Here is a 15,284-nt window from a genome sequence, read left to right as displayed (position 1 = left end):
GGATGTTACTCCTGAGCATTCAATGTAGGCTAAGTGGAAGATAGTCCATCATCAGTGAAGTGATCATACCAGACATTTATGGTGATTGGAAGGTAAAATTTGATAAAAGGGTGAAATTGAATTCATTTCTCACCATGAATTTTTTAGAGCTATTTGTGTAGAGCATTTTTAGTGCATCTAAGCGATCTATGTAAATTAGTATTGAAGTTTATCATGTTCTCTCAAACCCTATCGAGAAACTTGGAATCCACTAGAAATAAATCAAAGAAAGGATCTGACTTGTTGGTTCGAGGCATGGAATGGAAGGCACTAGAATTTAAGCTTAGTCCGACAATAACTAAAACCCTAGATCCTACAAGAGCACAATCTTAGATTCCATGAAAGGTATTGTTAATCAATGATATTCAAATGCATTTTTGATGTGCTATCCAAGACATAGGAACTTTGGAAATGGATGAATCCTTGAAAGAGCTATGTGTGCATGATGTGTTAAAACTAGAGCATTAGTAGCTTTAAGGGGAAGGTTTGACTCACATTCCACAAATGCCACAAGATTTCCAGATAAACTGGATGAGATTTATTCTCAGCTATGTGCATAATGGTCAATTGTGGTTGGAACAACCCATTATGATAACAAAGAAAATTATCCATCATATTACAAGGGCTTCCAATGTTGGCAAAGGCTAAGATGACCAAAATCCTAAGTCAGGTTGATCTAGAAAAGAAAACCCCAGCTAAGTGGGATGGAATGGGAATGAAGATTAGCTGTGTTATAGATATGGAATTGAAGTTTTGGATACATGTTGTCATGCAAAAAATATATAGCTCGAGCAAACTCAAAAATGTATCATGTAAAGCTATGGATCTCACATACAAAGTGGTCAAGAACAACATGTCACTTGACCTTGCTGAGTTAATGTTGAATCAGTTCAACAAAAATATGGAGAGTATAAGAACAATCCTTGTAACTTTGGTTGACTCTTGACTTGTCTATTTTTCTTTGTACAAAAGTTTTTCCCATCTAAAGGTACAGTCGTATGGAGGAAAGATGTACCTAATCTTTATTAGATCAATGAATATATAGCTGAACTGAGAGAAAACTATGTTAGCATTATGGATAACTACTTTGATGCATTCAAAAACAATATGAATAATAGATTTAGGATACCTAAGAAACTTGTTGATGACTATAAAGATGATATTTGTTTCATGGTTGATAGTGATAAAGTGTATATACAAGTAGTTAGACCAAGAATTGTATGGGTCAAGCCTTTAGGCAATGAGGTTAACATAGATAAAACCAAAGACATTATTGAAGCACTATTAAATGAGCCTGTTGACCCAAAAGCTGCATACTTTGGCACCTCTGATGAAATAAAGGAAAGAATAGAACTTGAAATAAAACTCCCTTAGGCTATCAATAGAGGGAATAAGAGGATTTCAAAATTAGAAACTAGCTCCACTCTTCTAGACTAAAGGTAAAGGTGATGACATTGAGGAAGATGAAGAGATGTTAGTAGAAGAAGAGCTAGTAAAGAAGAAAGGGAAGGTTATTATAAACAAACTAGAAAAACTATCCACTGCAATGTTCACAAGGAGGGCATCCAGGAAGAGACAAGGTGGAGATGTAATCTTCAAAAAGCTACCACCCTCATTCCAAGAAGAGTTGAAGGAAATTAACACTGGAGCAGGTATGGAAAACTTCAAATCACTAAGGTATGAAATAAGACATGTAGAGTAGCAGAAAAAAATTGAAGACATGGTTATGTTTAAGATGGGCAAATGGAAATATTCTCTAGATCACCTTGTTCAACATAATCTAAGTGAATTGAAGGAAAAAGTTAAGCCAAGATGGGAAAAAGCCAAGAGAATTTCTAAAGACATTTATGAGAAGACCTTGAGGCAACTCATGCTAAGCTTAAATGATAAAGAAGTTAATGAGTCCATCTTGTAGAATGAAGAGAAAATTACCTTAAAGTTTAACACTTGTTTGATATTAATCAATGACATTGAACATGTAGTGAAGAATGCTACCAGCACATGGAAGAACATCTATAATCTTCCTAAGAAGAGTGGTTTTGTTGTTAATGTTAGTGATAAGGATGATGATGATGATGGTGATGATGACAAGGAAGAAGAAGGAAATAATGATAAAGAGGAAAAAAATAATGATAATATGGATGATGAGGAACAAGAACATGAAGCTACCGAGGAAGATTCACTTAAAGTTTAGAACATTGAGGAGACTGACCTAGAGAAGATTGTAGTAGTAGTCATAACCTCACTTCCTCATTCTATGAGAAAAGAATTGAAAACATCAAGCTCAAAGAAAGCAACCCCTAAAATGATTGTGTTAAACATTGCAATTACAAGCACTCAATCAATTTTTACACTTGTTTAGCTCGATATTTCATTGACAGAAGTGACAGGTGTATATGCTACTTTAGTATGTTAGAAACACTAAATTAAAACAATCAAAAAACATTTGCATACTAATTTAACATAACTTCATGAGAGACAAAGTGAAGTCCTCAAATGAGAATATGAGCCATGGATAGGCTCTCTCAATGAGGATGATCACTTGATGTAGAGGTGTGTCTAATAGCTGAGATGGCTTGATTATGTATGTATGCTCAAATGCTCAAATGGGCTTCAATGGAGGATTTTTGATAGATTTTGGTGAATGGATTTGATGTAAAAATGGCTTCTCAAAATGGCATTATGGCTTTACTTTCTAGATTGTATTATTTTTGCAAAGGAGAAGGATCCAATTTATAGGCAAGAGGCTTGAGGGATGGAGGGCTAAGATGGAAGGAAAGGAGAAAGATTATGGAGGGCTCAGATTGAATGAGAGGAGAACACATGGATTGTGCTTCCTTACAGCCAATTAGGAAGTGACACATGTCACAGGGTGAGAGGATGGAGGAAAGGGCAAGCATGAGTCAACAAAAGAGGCTCAAAGGATAATATCTTCATAAAGACCCTTTGTAAGAGCATTGAAGGAGAGTGTAAGAGATATTTAAGGGTCATTTATGTTGGAGGGTGAGAAATTTTGACTTGGGTTGGATTAGGAAGGTTTTAAGCTTTCTTAGGATTGTGCAAATGATTAGAGGATGGATTAGGATGGTTTAGGATTAGCTTAGGGATAGGCAAGTGGATGGAAATAAATGAGGGTGGGTGAAGGAGGAGATATTTGTTAACTTTGGCTTGGGTTAGCAAGTCTTAACCCATGTTTAGAGAATGTGACAAGGTTAGGAGGGGATTAGGATTAGGATTAAAGATAAGGATTTACATCTTCTAGAAGAGTCTAGGCTTTGGATGAGGATGAAGACTTTCTAGAAGAGTCTAGAACTTCCTAGGATGAGGATAAAAAAGGTTTTTAAGAAAATAAATAAAGTTTTATTTATTTCAAGGGTTTGGGTTGAGGAGATATTTATTAAAACATTTTTAATAAACATGAGGATTAATATTTAATCTTAATTAAATATTTTAGTTGGGATTAGGGACAAGAATTGATGGGATTAGCCTTTAATCAAAATTAAAGAAGGATTAGAAGATTTTGGAAGAGGTTAGTGGTCTTAAAGAAATTGGCCAAGTTTTGGGCAAAAAATAAATTATTTATTTATTTTGGAATTTTTGGTCAATTTATTAATTAAATAATTAATAAATAAAGAAATAATGTTTAAATAAGATTTAAATATTTTTGGGAGGGATTCCTTAATTAAATATTTTTAATTAAGATAAAAAGATTTAATGGCATAAAAATAAATAAATAAATAAAATAATTAATTAATTAATTAATGATGATGTCATTAGAGACTTTTTCATAAAATAAAAATACTTTATTTTCTAAAGGATTTTTAGGTGCCTACATTTTGCCCCTCTTTGATGTGATGCCACAAGTGGCATGACATCAAAGATAAGAAAGTAAGATGCCCAAGGCTAAAGCAGGTGATGAGAGAATGGACTGTGAGATGCCCCCCTCAAGAAGGTGGTAGGAAGAGAAAGTGAGGCTCGACAGCTTCTTGAAAAGTACAAGAATCTTAGTGGGTGGGAGGATGAAGAGTGGCTTAAGAGAAGAGGTTTAGTTAGCTCAAACTCTTACTATGGGAGAATGATAAATGAGAAAATTAGAGGCACAAGAGTAAATAAGTTTAAGACTTTTAGGCTTGGGGGGAGGATGAAGGAGCAGAATGCTATAAAAAGGAATCCAGGATAGGGAGATGGATGATGGGATGATAAAGCTGATGCAACAGGATTTCAAAGAGCTAGATTGGTGAGAGATGGGTTTCAAAGATCCCTAGGACTAGGATTGTGGATCTCTAAAGATGAGGCTTGGTGGATTGATTTCATTGGTGGATCCTAAGAATAGGATTGTGGATCCCTAAAGCTAAGAGTGATGATTGATTCAAAGAGATACTGATGCATAAGCCAGGGTAGGAGAGACAGATGCTGGATATGGATGGGGAATAATGGAGATGAAGGGATTCCATTGAAGCTTTTTGAGTGGGGGGATACTTCAAAGAGAAGTACCACCATGTAGTTGAGCACTAGATTTTCTATAGGACTCTTGGTTAATTGCCAAGGTTACCAAGAACATCAAGGCCTTTTCACCAACTATCCAGAGGACTGACGGACTTGACTCAAAAAAAACATGTAAGGATTGCCCCAGTAGCACACATGAATCTCAGAGGAAGTAGCGTGGAACTGACACTAGGTAACCCACAAGCAGAAAAGAAAAACAAACAAAAGACCTGATCAAAACCTTACGCTCAGATTGCCCCATTCACAGTATACCATGATATGGAAGATCGTGGCAACCTTGAGGAGGGAACAAAAAGATTGCGTGGAAAAGATACTTCAAGACCCAAAGGGAAGATTCCAAATTAAAAGAAAGCAAAAATCTAAAAGAGAACTATTTTCCAACGAGATGGGTAGGACAAGGTACTAACAGACTAAGATCAGACATGAGGAAAGCTATATCCTACAAGGATCTATTGGAGAGCACCTAAGATGATGGATCTGGATGAGTGATGTGTCAGGAAAGCTAAATTAAGAAGGATAACACTTTGGTGACATGAGATCTAGCTAAAGGATGCATTGGAATAGCTAACCAAGGGTTGTGCGATGTGCGCAAGATGCTGATCAAGGATGAAATAACACGAAAGCTGGATAGATACAATGGTAATAAGCTAAAGAGGATGTACAAGCTGACAGACCAAGATATGTCACAAATGTACAAGGTTGTTCATGTTTGGGTTTTGTGAGATGGAAATTTTTTAGAGTGTGTTGGATGGATAGTTGGATAATTTGATGGTTTTGTGAAAAGCTTAAGGAAAATGGAATTCTTTGTGTGCATGTGATAGGATACAAACTAGGATACAAGCTTTGGCATATAATACAAGCTAGAATATGGTACAAGTTTTGGACAAGATTTGGATGTACAAGGTATGGTACAAGATTTACAAGGTATAATACAAGCTTCGGTACAAGATTTACAAGCTGAGGTATAAGATTTACAAGTTCTATAGGAGGTATTTACGAGCTTCATTAGATGTTGGATATTTGGTTGGAACACCAAGGAAACAAGTAGGTGTTTTATGGGATGGTGAGTGGATGGATGAGGGATAGGATAGTGATAGATAATAGATTAGTCTTAGTACACAAGGTGCCTAAATTACCAGGTTTTCACCAAGGTACCTATCCAAGGTGCTTGAATTACCAAGTTTTCACCATTGGACACTTATTTCTCTTTACTATTTTTTTTATTTTTCAAAAGTTGGATATACCAAGGATCTTCAAGAATAGAACTTCTTGAGATGAATGATGTTAGTAGGATCATTCAAGAGTTCTCCTTCTAGTGTAGATAGCTGATAGGCTTTGGAGCCAAAGGAGGTAGTGACAACATAAGGACCAAGCCATGTAGGTTCAAACTTGCCTTTCTTTTCTCAATCAGCTTGGACTTTCATATTTTCTTTGAGGACCATGTCATCCAGCTGAAAGTGTCAAAAAAGCACCTTCTTATTGAAGTTCCTTTTGAGATGAGATTGATAGACTGTAAGGTGATCATAGGTGTGTTCTCGCTTCTCTTCTAGGAGATCTAGCTGGGTGAGCCGAGCTACTCTGTATTCTTCATTTGATATTTGCCCTCACAAAGATATGCGCAAGGAGCGAAGTTCAACCTCTATGGGTAGTATCGCTTTGGCACCATAGACTAGGGAGTATGGAGTTGTTCCTATGGATGTATGGAAGGAGGTTTGATAGGACCATAGGGCTGGATTTATTTGTAGGTGCCAATTACGGCCAGAATCATTGACAACTTTCTTTAGGATTTTGAGGAGGGTTTTGTTAGTTGCCTCTGCCTGGCCATTACCTTGTGGGAAATATGGACTAGAAAAGTGGCGATGGATGCAGAGGGAAGTGCATAATTCTTCCATGTTGAGATTTTCAAATTTGCCTCTGTGGTTGGTGAAGATGGTGGATGGGATGTCAAAGTGACAAACAATATGGTACAAGATGAACTTGGAGACCTGAACTCCTGTAGCTGAGACTAGGGGGACTGCTTCCATCCATTTAGTGAAATAGTCTATAGCTATTATTATCCATTTATGTCCATAAGATGAGAGAGGTGTGATAGTTCCAACTAGATCAAGGCCCCAACATGCAAAGGGCCAAGGTGGTGCAATAGGTTGTAGATCTTGTGTTGGAGCATGCAAAAGATTTGTGTGCTACTGACATGGGAGACATTTTTTGACAAAGTCACAGGAGTCTTCTTTGATGGTAGGCCAATAGTAGCCTGCTCTAAGGATTTGTCACGCTAGGACAATACCACTCATGTGGACACCACAAAGTTTGGAGTGTACTTCTTTTAACACCATCGCTGCCTCATTTTGGTCTAAACACCTAGAGAGAGTATCGTGATAACCTCGACGATATAGGGTATTGGCTATGATGACATAGCGGGATGATTTTCGGAAGAGGTTTTGGCATTGGGTTTGTGTGAGGTGAGGGGATATGATACCATTTTTAAGGTAAGTGTGGATTTCATGGTACCAAGGGGATTGGGGACCAATCAAGATGCAAACATGATTTGAATCCTCATTCGCATAGGCGGGTGTGAGGAGCTGCTCAACTAAAAACTCATACTACATAGCTGCTTGGGGAATTTCCAAGAGCGAGCCGATAGTAGCCATAGTGTCTGCTGCTTTGTTCTGCATTCGAGGCACTTGTGTATGTAGACACCTAAAAACCTTTAGAAAATAAAGTATTTTTATTTTCTAAAAAAAATTTGATGACATCATCATTTATTAATTAATTAATTATTTAATTAATTAATTTATTTTTATGCCATTAAATCCCTTTATCTTAATTAAAAATATTTAATTAAGGAATCCCTCCCAAAAATGTTTAAATCTTATTTAAACATTATTTCCTTATTTATTAATTATTTAATTAATAAATTGACCAAAAAACCCAAAATAAATAAAAAATTTATTTTTTGCCCAAAACTTGGCCAATTTCCTTAAGACCACTAACCTCTTCCAAAATCTTCTAATCCTTCTTTAATTTTGATTAAAGGCTAATCCCATCATTTCCTACCCCTAATCCCAACTCAAAATATTTAATTAAGATTAAATATTAATCCTCATGTTTATTAAAAAAGTTTTAATAAATATCTCCTCAACCCAAACCCTTGAAATAAATAAAACTTTATTTATTTCCTAAAAATCTAATTTATCCTCATCCTAAGAAGTTCTAGACTCTTCTAGAAAGTCTTCATCCTCATCCTAGGAAATTCTAGACTATTCTAGAAAGTCTTTATCCTCATCCAAAGTCTAGACTCTTCTAGAAGATGTCTTTAAACCTAATCCTAATCCCTTCCTAACCTTGTCACATTCTCTAAACATGGGTTAAGAATTACTAACCCAAGCCAAAGTTAACAAATATCTCGTCCTTCACCCACCCTCATTAAATGCCATCCACTTGCCTATCCCTAAGCTAATCCTAAACCATCCTAATCCATCCTCTAATCATTTGCACAAGCCTAAGAAAGCTTAAAACCCTCCTAATCAAGCCCAAGTCAAAATTGCTCTCATCTCCCTCAAAATATCTCAACCATAAAACTTTATGAAGCCCACTAGGCCATAAATGACTCTTCCAAGCCCTTTTATTGCTCTTACAAGCCATTATGAGGGTCTTTATGAAGATTTTATCCCTTGAGCCTCCTTTATTGACTCATCCTTCCCCTTTCCTCCATCCTCTCACCATGTGACATGTGTCACTCCTTGATTGGCTGTAAGGAAGCACAATCCATGTGCTTTTCTCTCATGCAATCTGAGCCCTCCATGAGCTTTTTCCCATCCTTGCATCTTAGCCCTCAATCCCTCAAGCCTCTTGCATATAAATTGGATCCTTCCCCTTTGCAAAATAACACAATCCATGAAGTAAAGTCATAATGCCATTTTACATCAAAACCATACACTCACACCCAAATTCCAACTCCATTTGAAGCCCTTTTTGAAGCATAAAGCTTGAGTATACATCCTATCTATTTAGACAAAGCTACTCAACAAGAGAGCTTCTTATTGAGAGAGCCCATTAATGGCTCATATTCTCAATTAAGAGCTCATCTTATTCTATCTTGAAGTTTATGAATTTTTTTTAGTTTGTAGAAGCTTTATTTAAATTTGGTTTCTATTAGCATACTAACATTTGCTCATATACAGTGTAAACTGAAGCTTTGTAAAATGTTGGGTTAGCTAATCAACTAGCTCTTTGTAGGGTAATAGCTTTTCATCTTTGGTTTGATATTCATTTAGGACTTGCTTGATGATGACCTGAGAATCACCAAAGATTTGTAACTTAGTGATGTTCCATTCTGTGGCTATCTTTAATCTTAATATGAGAGCCTCATATTCAGCTATATTGTTGGTTCTAGGGAATTGTAGCTTAAAAGCTTTTGGAATGTAATCTCCTTGAGGTGTGACCAACAATATTCCTGCCCCTGATCCATGAGATGTGTATGAGCCATCAAAATAAAGTTTCTATGGAGGCTGTTCTTCAATTAGACAGATATGCTCATCTAGAAATTCTGTGATCAAAGGATATGCATCTACTAGAGGTGCATCAGCTAGGTGATCTGTTATAGCTTGCCCTTTGATTGCCTTTCTATCCACATACTAGATGTCAAATTCGCTAAGGAGCATAACCCATTTGGCCAAACAGCTTGTAAGTGTTGTTCTAGAGAGCATATACTTGAGAGGGTCTATCTTGGAGACTAGTTGGATGGTATGACTTAGCATGTAGTGGCGAAGATTTTGAGTTGAGAAGATAACTACTAGACAAGCTTTTTCCATTGGAGTGTAATTGAGTTCATAACCAACTAGGGTTCTACTGATATAGTAGATGGCTCGTTCTCTGCTATAGTCATCATGTTATGCTAGAAGTGGCTCGTTCTCTGCTGTAGTCATCATGCTATGCTAGAAGTGCCCCTAGAGTAGTAGGCATTACTGATATGCACAAGATGAAGGGACGACCAAGAACTGGTGGAACCAAGATAGGGGGATTGGCAAGATATTGCTTGAGCTGATCGAAGCTGTGTTGACATAAAGGATCCCACTTGAAGTTTTCATCCTTTTTTAGTAAATGTGCAAATGGCGTACACTTATCTACAAGCTAGGAGATGAAGCGTCAGACGGATTGAAGCTTTCCCTAAAGAGTACGAAGCTGTTGTAGTGTCTGGTGAGGAGGCATGTCTAAGATAGCCTTGACCTTTTTGCGGTCGATCTCTATACCTCATTTAGAAACTATAAAGTCGAGAAGCTTTCCAGATGTGACCCCAAAGACACATTTCTTGGGATTCAGCACGAGATGCTATTGGGCTAACCTATCAAAGACTTTCTCCAGGTCAACAAGATGATCCATAAAGATGTGAGATTTGACCAAGATATCATCCACATAATCCTCCAAAATGCTATGGATAACATCATGGAAAATGGCTATCATAGCTCTTTGATAGGTAGCCCCAACATTCTTTAGACCAAAAGGCATCATGTTGTAGCAAAAGGTTCCCTAAGGGGTAGTGAATGCTGTCTTATGTTGATCTTCTGCTGCAATCTTGATTTGATTATACCTAGAAAATCCATCCATGAGGGACATGATGTCCAGCTGTAGGGTCTACAATAATATCTATGTTGGGTAAGGGAAAATCATCTTTTGGACAAGCTTTGTTAAGATCACTGAAATCAGTGCAGATTCTGATGTCACCAGAAGGCTTAGTGACGGTGACCATGTTGGAGATCCACTCTGAGTAGTCAATAGGTCGAATAACCTTAGCAGCTAACATTCTTTCTAATTTAGCTTTGACCACTAATGCCACCTTGCGGTGCATTTTTATAAGCTTTTGTCTTACAGGCTTGATCTTTGGATCGATTGCAAGATGATGAACTACAAGCTTTGGATCAAGTCCTGGCATGTTCTGATATGACCATGCAAATTGGCCAATGTTCTCTCTTAAGACCTCAAAGAGGATGTTAGCTTGGTCTTGTGATAGGGATGCAACAATGTGAACAAGTCTGGAGATCTCTAAAGAACCGATGTTGACTTCTCTAGTATCCTCAATTAGAATAGAAGACACCTCTGGTCGATTATCTTGAGGAAGTAATGTTAAATCCTCATGTTCTGCTTGTGACTCTAGATTTTCCTACTGAGGGGCTCTCTTCACTATCTTAGCTAGTCTTGGATTCGCCTTAGTTCCAGTTTTAGGTGTATCAGAACTAGGTTGGGGATTTTCTCCAAAATACCCCTTGGGATCTAGCTTATAGATATAGGCAGAATCTAGCTTTGTTTGCTTGTGAGAAGTTTTGGCTCTCATTAATCTTAGAAGCGCTTCCTTTGATGTGAACTTATCAATGTGTATAACGCTTAGTTGGTCCCAATCTATGATTTCAGGGTGAGCGAGTGGTAGATCGATGAAATGGATGGATAGTTCTTGGAGAACAGAGTCTCCTAGGAAGATTTGGTCTGGGATATCATCGTAGGCTCTCTTTTCAACTTCCTCTAGAATGTCTTCAATTTCTACAAGGTCACGGTGGATGTTCAAAAAAGTATGACCATCCGTATTGGTGCCCCCATTTGTGGGTATGCCAAAGCCTAAATCGAACTTCTTTTCCTGTTTGTGTGTTTTGATGGGGTACTGCATGCCTCTTTCCTCTGGTCCTAGACCACCACCTTGATAGTTCCATTTTTTAGTGATGAGCTTATGTGCTTCGGGATACTTTTGGCTGAAGTGATCAAGGCGTGCTTGATTTCTTGGAGGTGCATCCTTATGTAACCAATTATTGATATCTGGAGTGAGCTCCTCATGAAGAGGGATTCTTGGGGATACAAAGGTTGTTGGGCCAAGCTGTGTGTATTGAGGAGGTTGAGTCTCCTTAGCATTATTATATGTGGGCCATCCATGGGTGTGTGGATCAAGTGGCAATGCACCAACTGCAAATGCATCAAATAGGCTATATTCTCCACAACCTTTGTTGTTGATCTTTACGATAGATAGGGTGGAGGTGAGGATGGTTTCTGGGTCATTACAAGTGTTGGATGAACTGGTGATGGATTGGCCACTTTCAATGCCAGGGAAATGGTTTGTATATGAGGCTTCAACCATATTGCAATAAGCAAAGGGTTCTGGATCGGCATGGATGGTCACTTCAATGCCCTGATGTGGAAATTTGAGGCACTGATGATATGTGGATGGAATGACCTTCATGGCATTATTCCATGGGCAATCGAGGAGGATGTTAAATGGTAGGTTTAGATCAACAACATGGCAAACTATCTCTTGGATGACTAGCCCAACCTCAATGGGTAGCAAAATTGTGCCCTCTGTGGTTCTCTCCAAGTTGTCATAAGCTTTGATGATGATAACCTCACTGATGATATCTGCCTCAGTATACCCAGCTTGTTTTATAAATTTTAGGGTACAAATATTCAAGGCTGATCCATTATCTATCATTACTCTTTTTACGGAAAAATTGGCTACCATAATGGCTATGTGAACCAGAAGGGTTTGATCTAGCTCGACCACAAGTATGTCAGTGGGTTTGAATGATAGGGCACATGAGGATGAAAGGTGTCCAAAAAGATTACAAAAATAAGCCGCATTGATATCTGAAGGAACATGAGATTCTATGAGAGCACTGTCAAGAATGTCTTTATATAGAGGACTGGTGTGGAGCAAGTCAAGGATGGAGATCTGAGCTAGCATGTTCTCGAGATGTTGCAAGATGTTGTATTGGCTTTTGGATAGAGCTGATGATATTGCTGGGGTTGATAGTACTGATGAGACTGATGGGGCTGCGATGTTCAATCACACTCTTTTGGTGGTGACTTCACACTCATTTTTTGGGCCTTGGATATTGATAACATTGACAGAAGGCTCTTTCTCAGATATACAACCTATGAGGCTACCATAGTCTATGTAGGATGAAGTGTGGTCATTTTTCTTCTCATGCTCTTGGTTTGGTTGGCAGTTGTTGGTGTTGTTGTTGTTGGTTTGCATGGGTTCTTTTCTTGGATTATTGTTGTTGTGAGGAGGAAAGGCATTTTGATAAATTTTTAAGCCTGCATTGGGCAAGGTTTGGGCACCAACTATGATTTCTTTTTGATCAATGAGGTCTTGCACATAATCTTTCAATTTCATGCATCGGAGGGTGGTGTGACCTTTTAACCCATGAAATTTGTAATACTCATTGTCTCTGTACCATGCAGATTTGGATTGGCTCGGGTTGATTTGCTGGGTAGGAGGAAATTTGATGAGGTTTTCTTTGGCCAATTTCTCAAAAATGACATCCAATGGCTTACCATGGGGTGTATAGTTTTGAGGTGCAAGTTGGAACTTGGGCTTTGGTCCTATAGCTACATTGATGGCATTAGCTTGATTGTTAGACCCTTGAAAGTTGGGCTTTGGATTGTGGCTTTGAAAGCTTTGCTGAGTCTACTGTTGGTTTTTGATAGCTTGTTGATTGTTTGGTTGATAAGGTGGGTTGGACTGATTTTGGGAAGGACCAACAATATTCACATGTCTGGTGTCAGTAATGCCATCTGTTGCAATGTGCTTGTTTTTGTTCCAATACCTAGACTTTTCATTTGAATGTGTTTGATTTTGGTTGGCTTCCTTGTAAATCTTGACCACACCATCTTTAATGAGTCCTTGCTCAAGGATCATTCCTTTTTCTTTGATATCTTTGTAGGTTTGCAAATAGTTCATGGTCATGTGGTGAGCCAAGCTGGGATGAGCATTATCAATAAACATTTTTACCAAATGGTGCTCTGGCAAGGTGCAAGATATGCAGGTGGTAAGGGTTTGCCATCTTTGTAGATATTCGGGAAGGCTTTCTCCACCTTTTTGCTTAGTGTGGACAAGATCAACTATTGATAGCTCTATTTCAACAAGATGGGCATATTGGGCTACAAATGCCTCAGAAAATTCAGCAAAGTTTTTAATTGTGCCATATGGGATTCTATAAAACCATTCAAGAGATGGTTCGACCAAGCTTTTGGGAAAGAGTTGCAAGAGGAAGATGTTATTGTATGCCACTTCTTGGCAGTGCATGTGAAATTCTTTGATATGTGTGACAGGGTCTCCTTTTCCTCTGAATTTTTCAAACTTGGGTATCTCAAAGTGTTTGGGAAATGGTGTCATGGTAATGGCTTTGTCAAATGGGTAAGGATACACATTCTCAAACTTGAATGTTTTTGGATCATTTCCCTCCTGGATGTTCTTCAAAGCTATCTTCATGGCTTCCCATTTTGAATTAATGGGTGATGGCTGTGGTGCCTCTACTATAGGAGCACTTTGAGGGAGATATGCACTGAATGGTGCAATTAAATATGGATGGATTTGAGGTATGGGATGGTAGGGATTGTACATGGCTTGTGCAACTGAATGGTGGATGATGGGTTGCTAAGGTGGAGGTGGCACATATTGTTGCATGTGTTGTGAGGCTTGCTGCTAATATTGGATTTGAGGTTTGGATTGAGGAACATAATCTGTCTATGGGATAAATGGATTTCTTTGTGGAGGTAAGGTATAAGATGGTTGTGAAGCTTGGGGAAAGGATCGGGGAGCTTGTGGAATGTGACTTTGGATTTGAGGAGTTTGACCAATATATGTGGGCTATGCCCCCATTTGGGAAGGTATCTGCATGGCAAAAGAGGCCAAGTATTTGGTGGTTGGTGGTGGTGGATTTCCTTCTAGAAGTGGCATAGAAAATAGTTGGTAATAGGAGGTAATGGATTAGTTGGTGGTGGAGGTGGTGGGAATTGAAAGCTTGGGAATAGAACTGATGGGGTTTGATAGCTTGGTGGCTGGATTTGAAAGCTTGGTAGAGTGGTGGCAGGAGCTTGGGTCACTTGAGAGCTTGGAAGAACATTGGTAGTAGCTTGTGGGGTTTGATAGCTTTGTGGAGTGAGGGTAGTAGCTTGTGGATTTGTGGTTGATGGCATTGAGCTCCAAGGACCTAGTGGAAATGATGGAATTGTGTTCTGAGCTAAGGTAAAAGAGCTGGGGGTGATGAAAGGTTGATTACTTGGCCCCATGGACAAAATCCTTGTTGTATATTGTTGAGGTTGGCAAAAGATGCTAGCACTAATTTGGGAGATGGGTGGATTTGGAAGGCTAGGTTGGAGAGCAACAACAGTAATAGTGAAGGGAGTTAATGGTGAGGTATTTTGGGCAAAGATAGTTTGGAGTGGAGTGGTGGTAGCTAGATTGGTTTGCAGAAGGGAGATTTCAACTTGAGTGGAGGCTAGTGTTTTTGGGTCTGTTGGATCATATGGGGTGGGTTGAGGCTCTTCTTTTGGTATATACAAAGGATGACTTGGATCATAACAGCCTATTGGATGCTTATTTCTCTTTACTATTTTTTTTTGTATTTTTCAAAAGCTGGGTATACCAAGGATCTTCAAGCATAGAACTTCTTGAGATAAATGATGTTAGTTTGATCATTCAAGAGTTCTCCTTCTGGTGTAGATATTTGATAGGCTCTGGAGCCAAAGGAGGTAGTGACAACATAAGGACCAAGCCATGTAGGTTCAAACTTGCCTTTCTTTTCTCAATCGGCTTGGACTTTCATATTTTCTTTGAGGACCATGTTGCCTGGCTAAAAGTTTCAGGGAAGCACCTTCTTATTGAAGTTCTTTTTGAGACAAGATTGATAGACTGTGAGGTGATCATAGGCATGTTGTCGCTTCTCATCTAGGAGATCTTGCTGGGTGAGCCGAGCTAC

The sequence above is a fragment of the Cupressus sempervirens genome, chromosome 9 (genome assembly GCF_028749045.1).
Source record: "Cupressus sempervirens isolate cs-2001-9-10 chromosome 9, ASM2874904v1, whole genome shotgun sequence".
Lineage (NCBI taxonomy): Eukaryota > Viridiplantae > Streptophyta > Pinopsida > Cupressales > Cupressaceae > Cupressus > Cupressus sempervirens.
Note: the sequence above shows the minus strand (reverse complement) of the source record.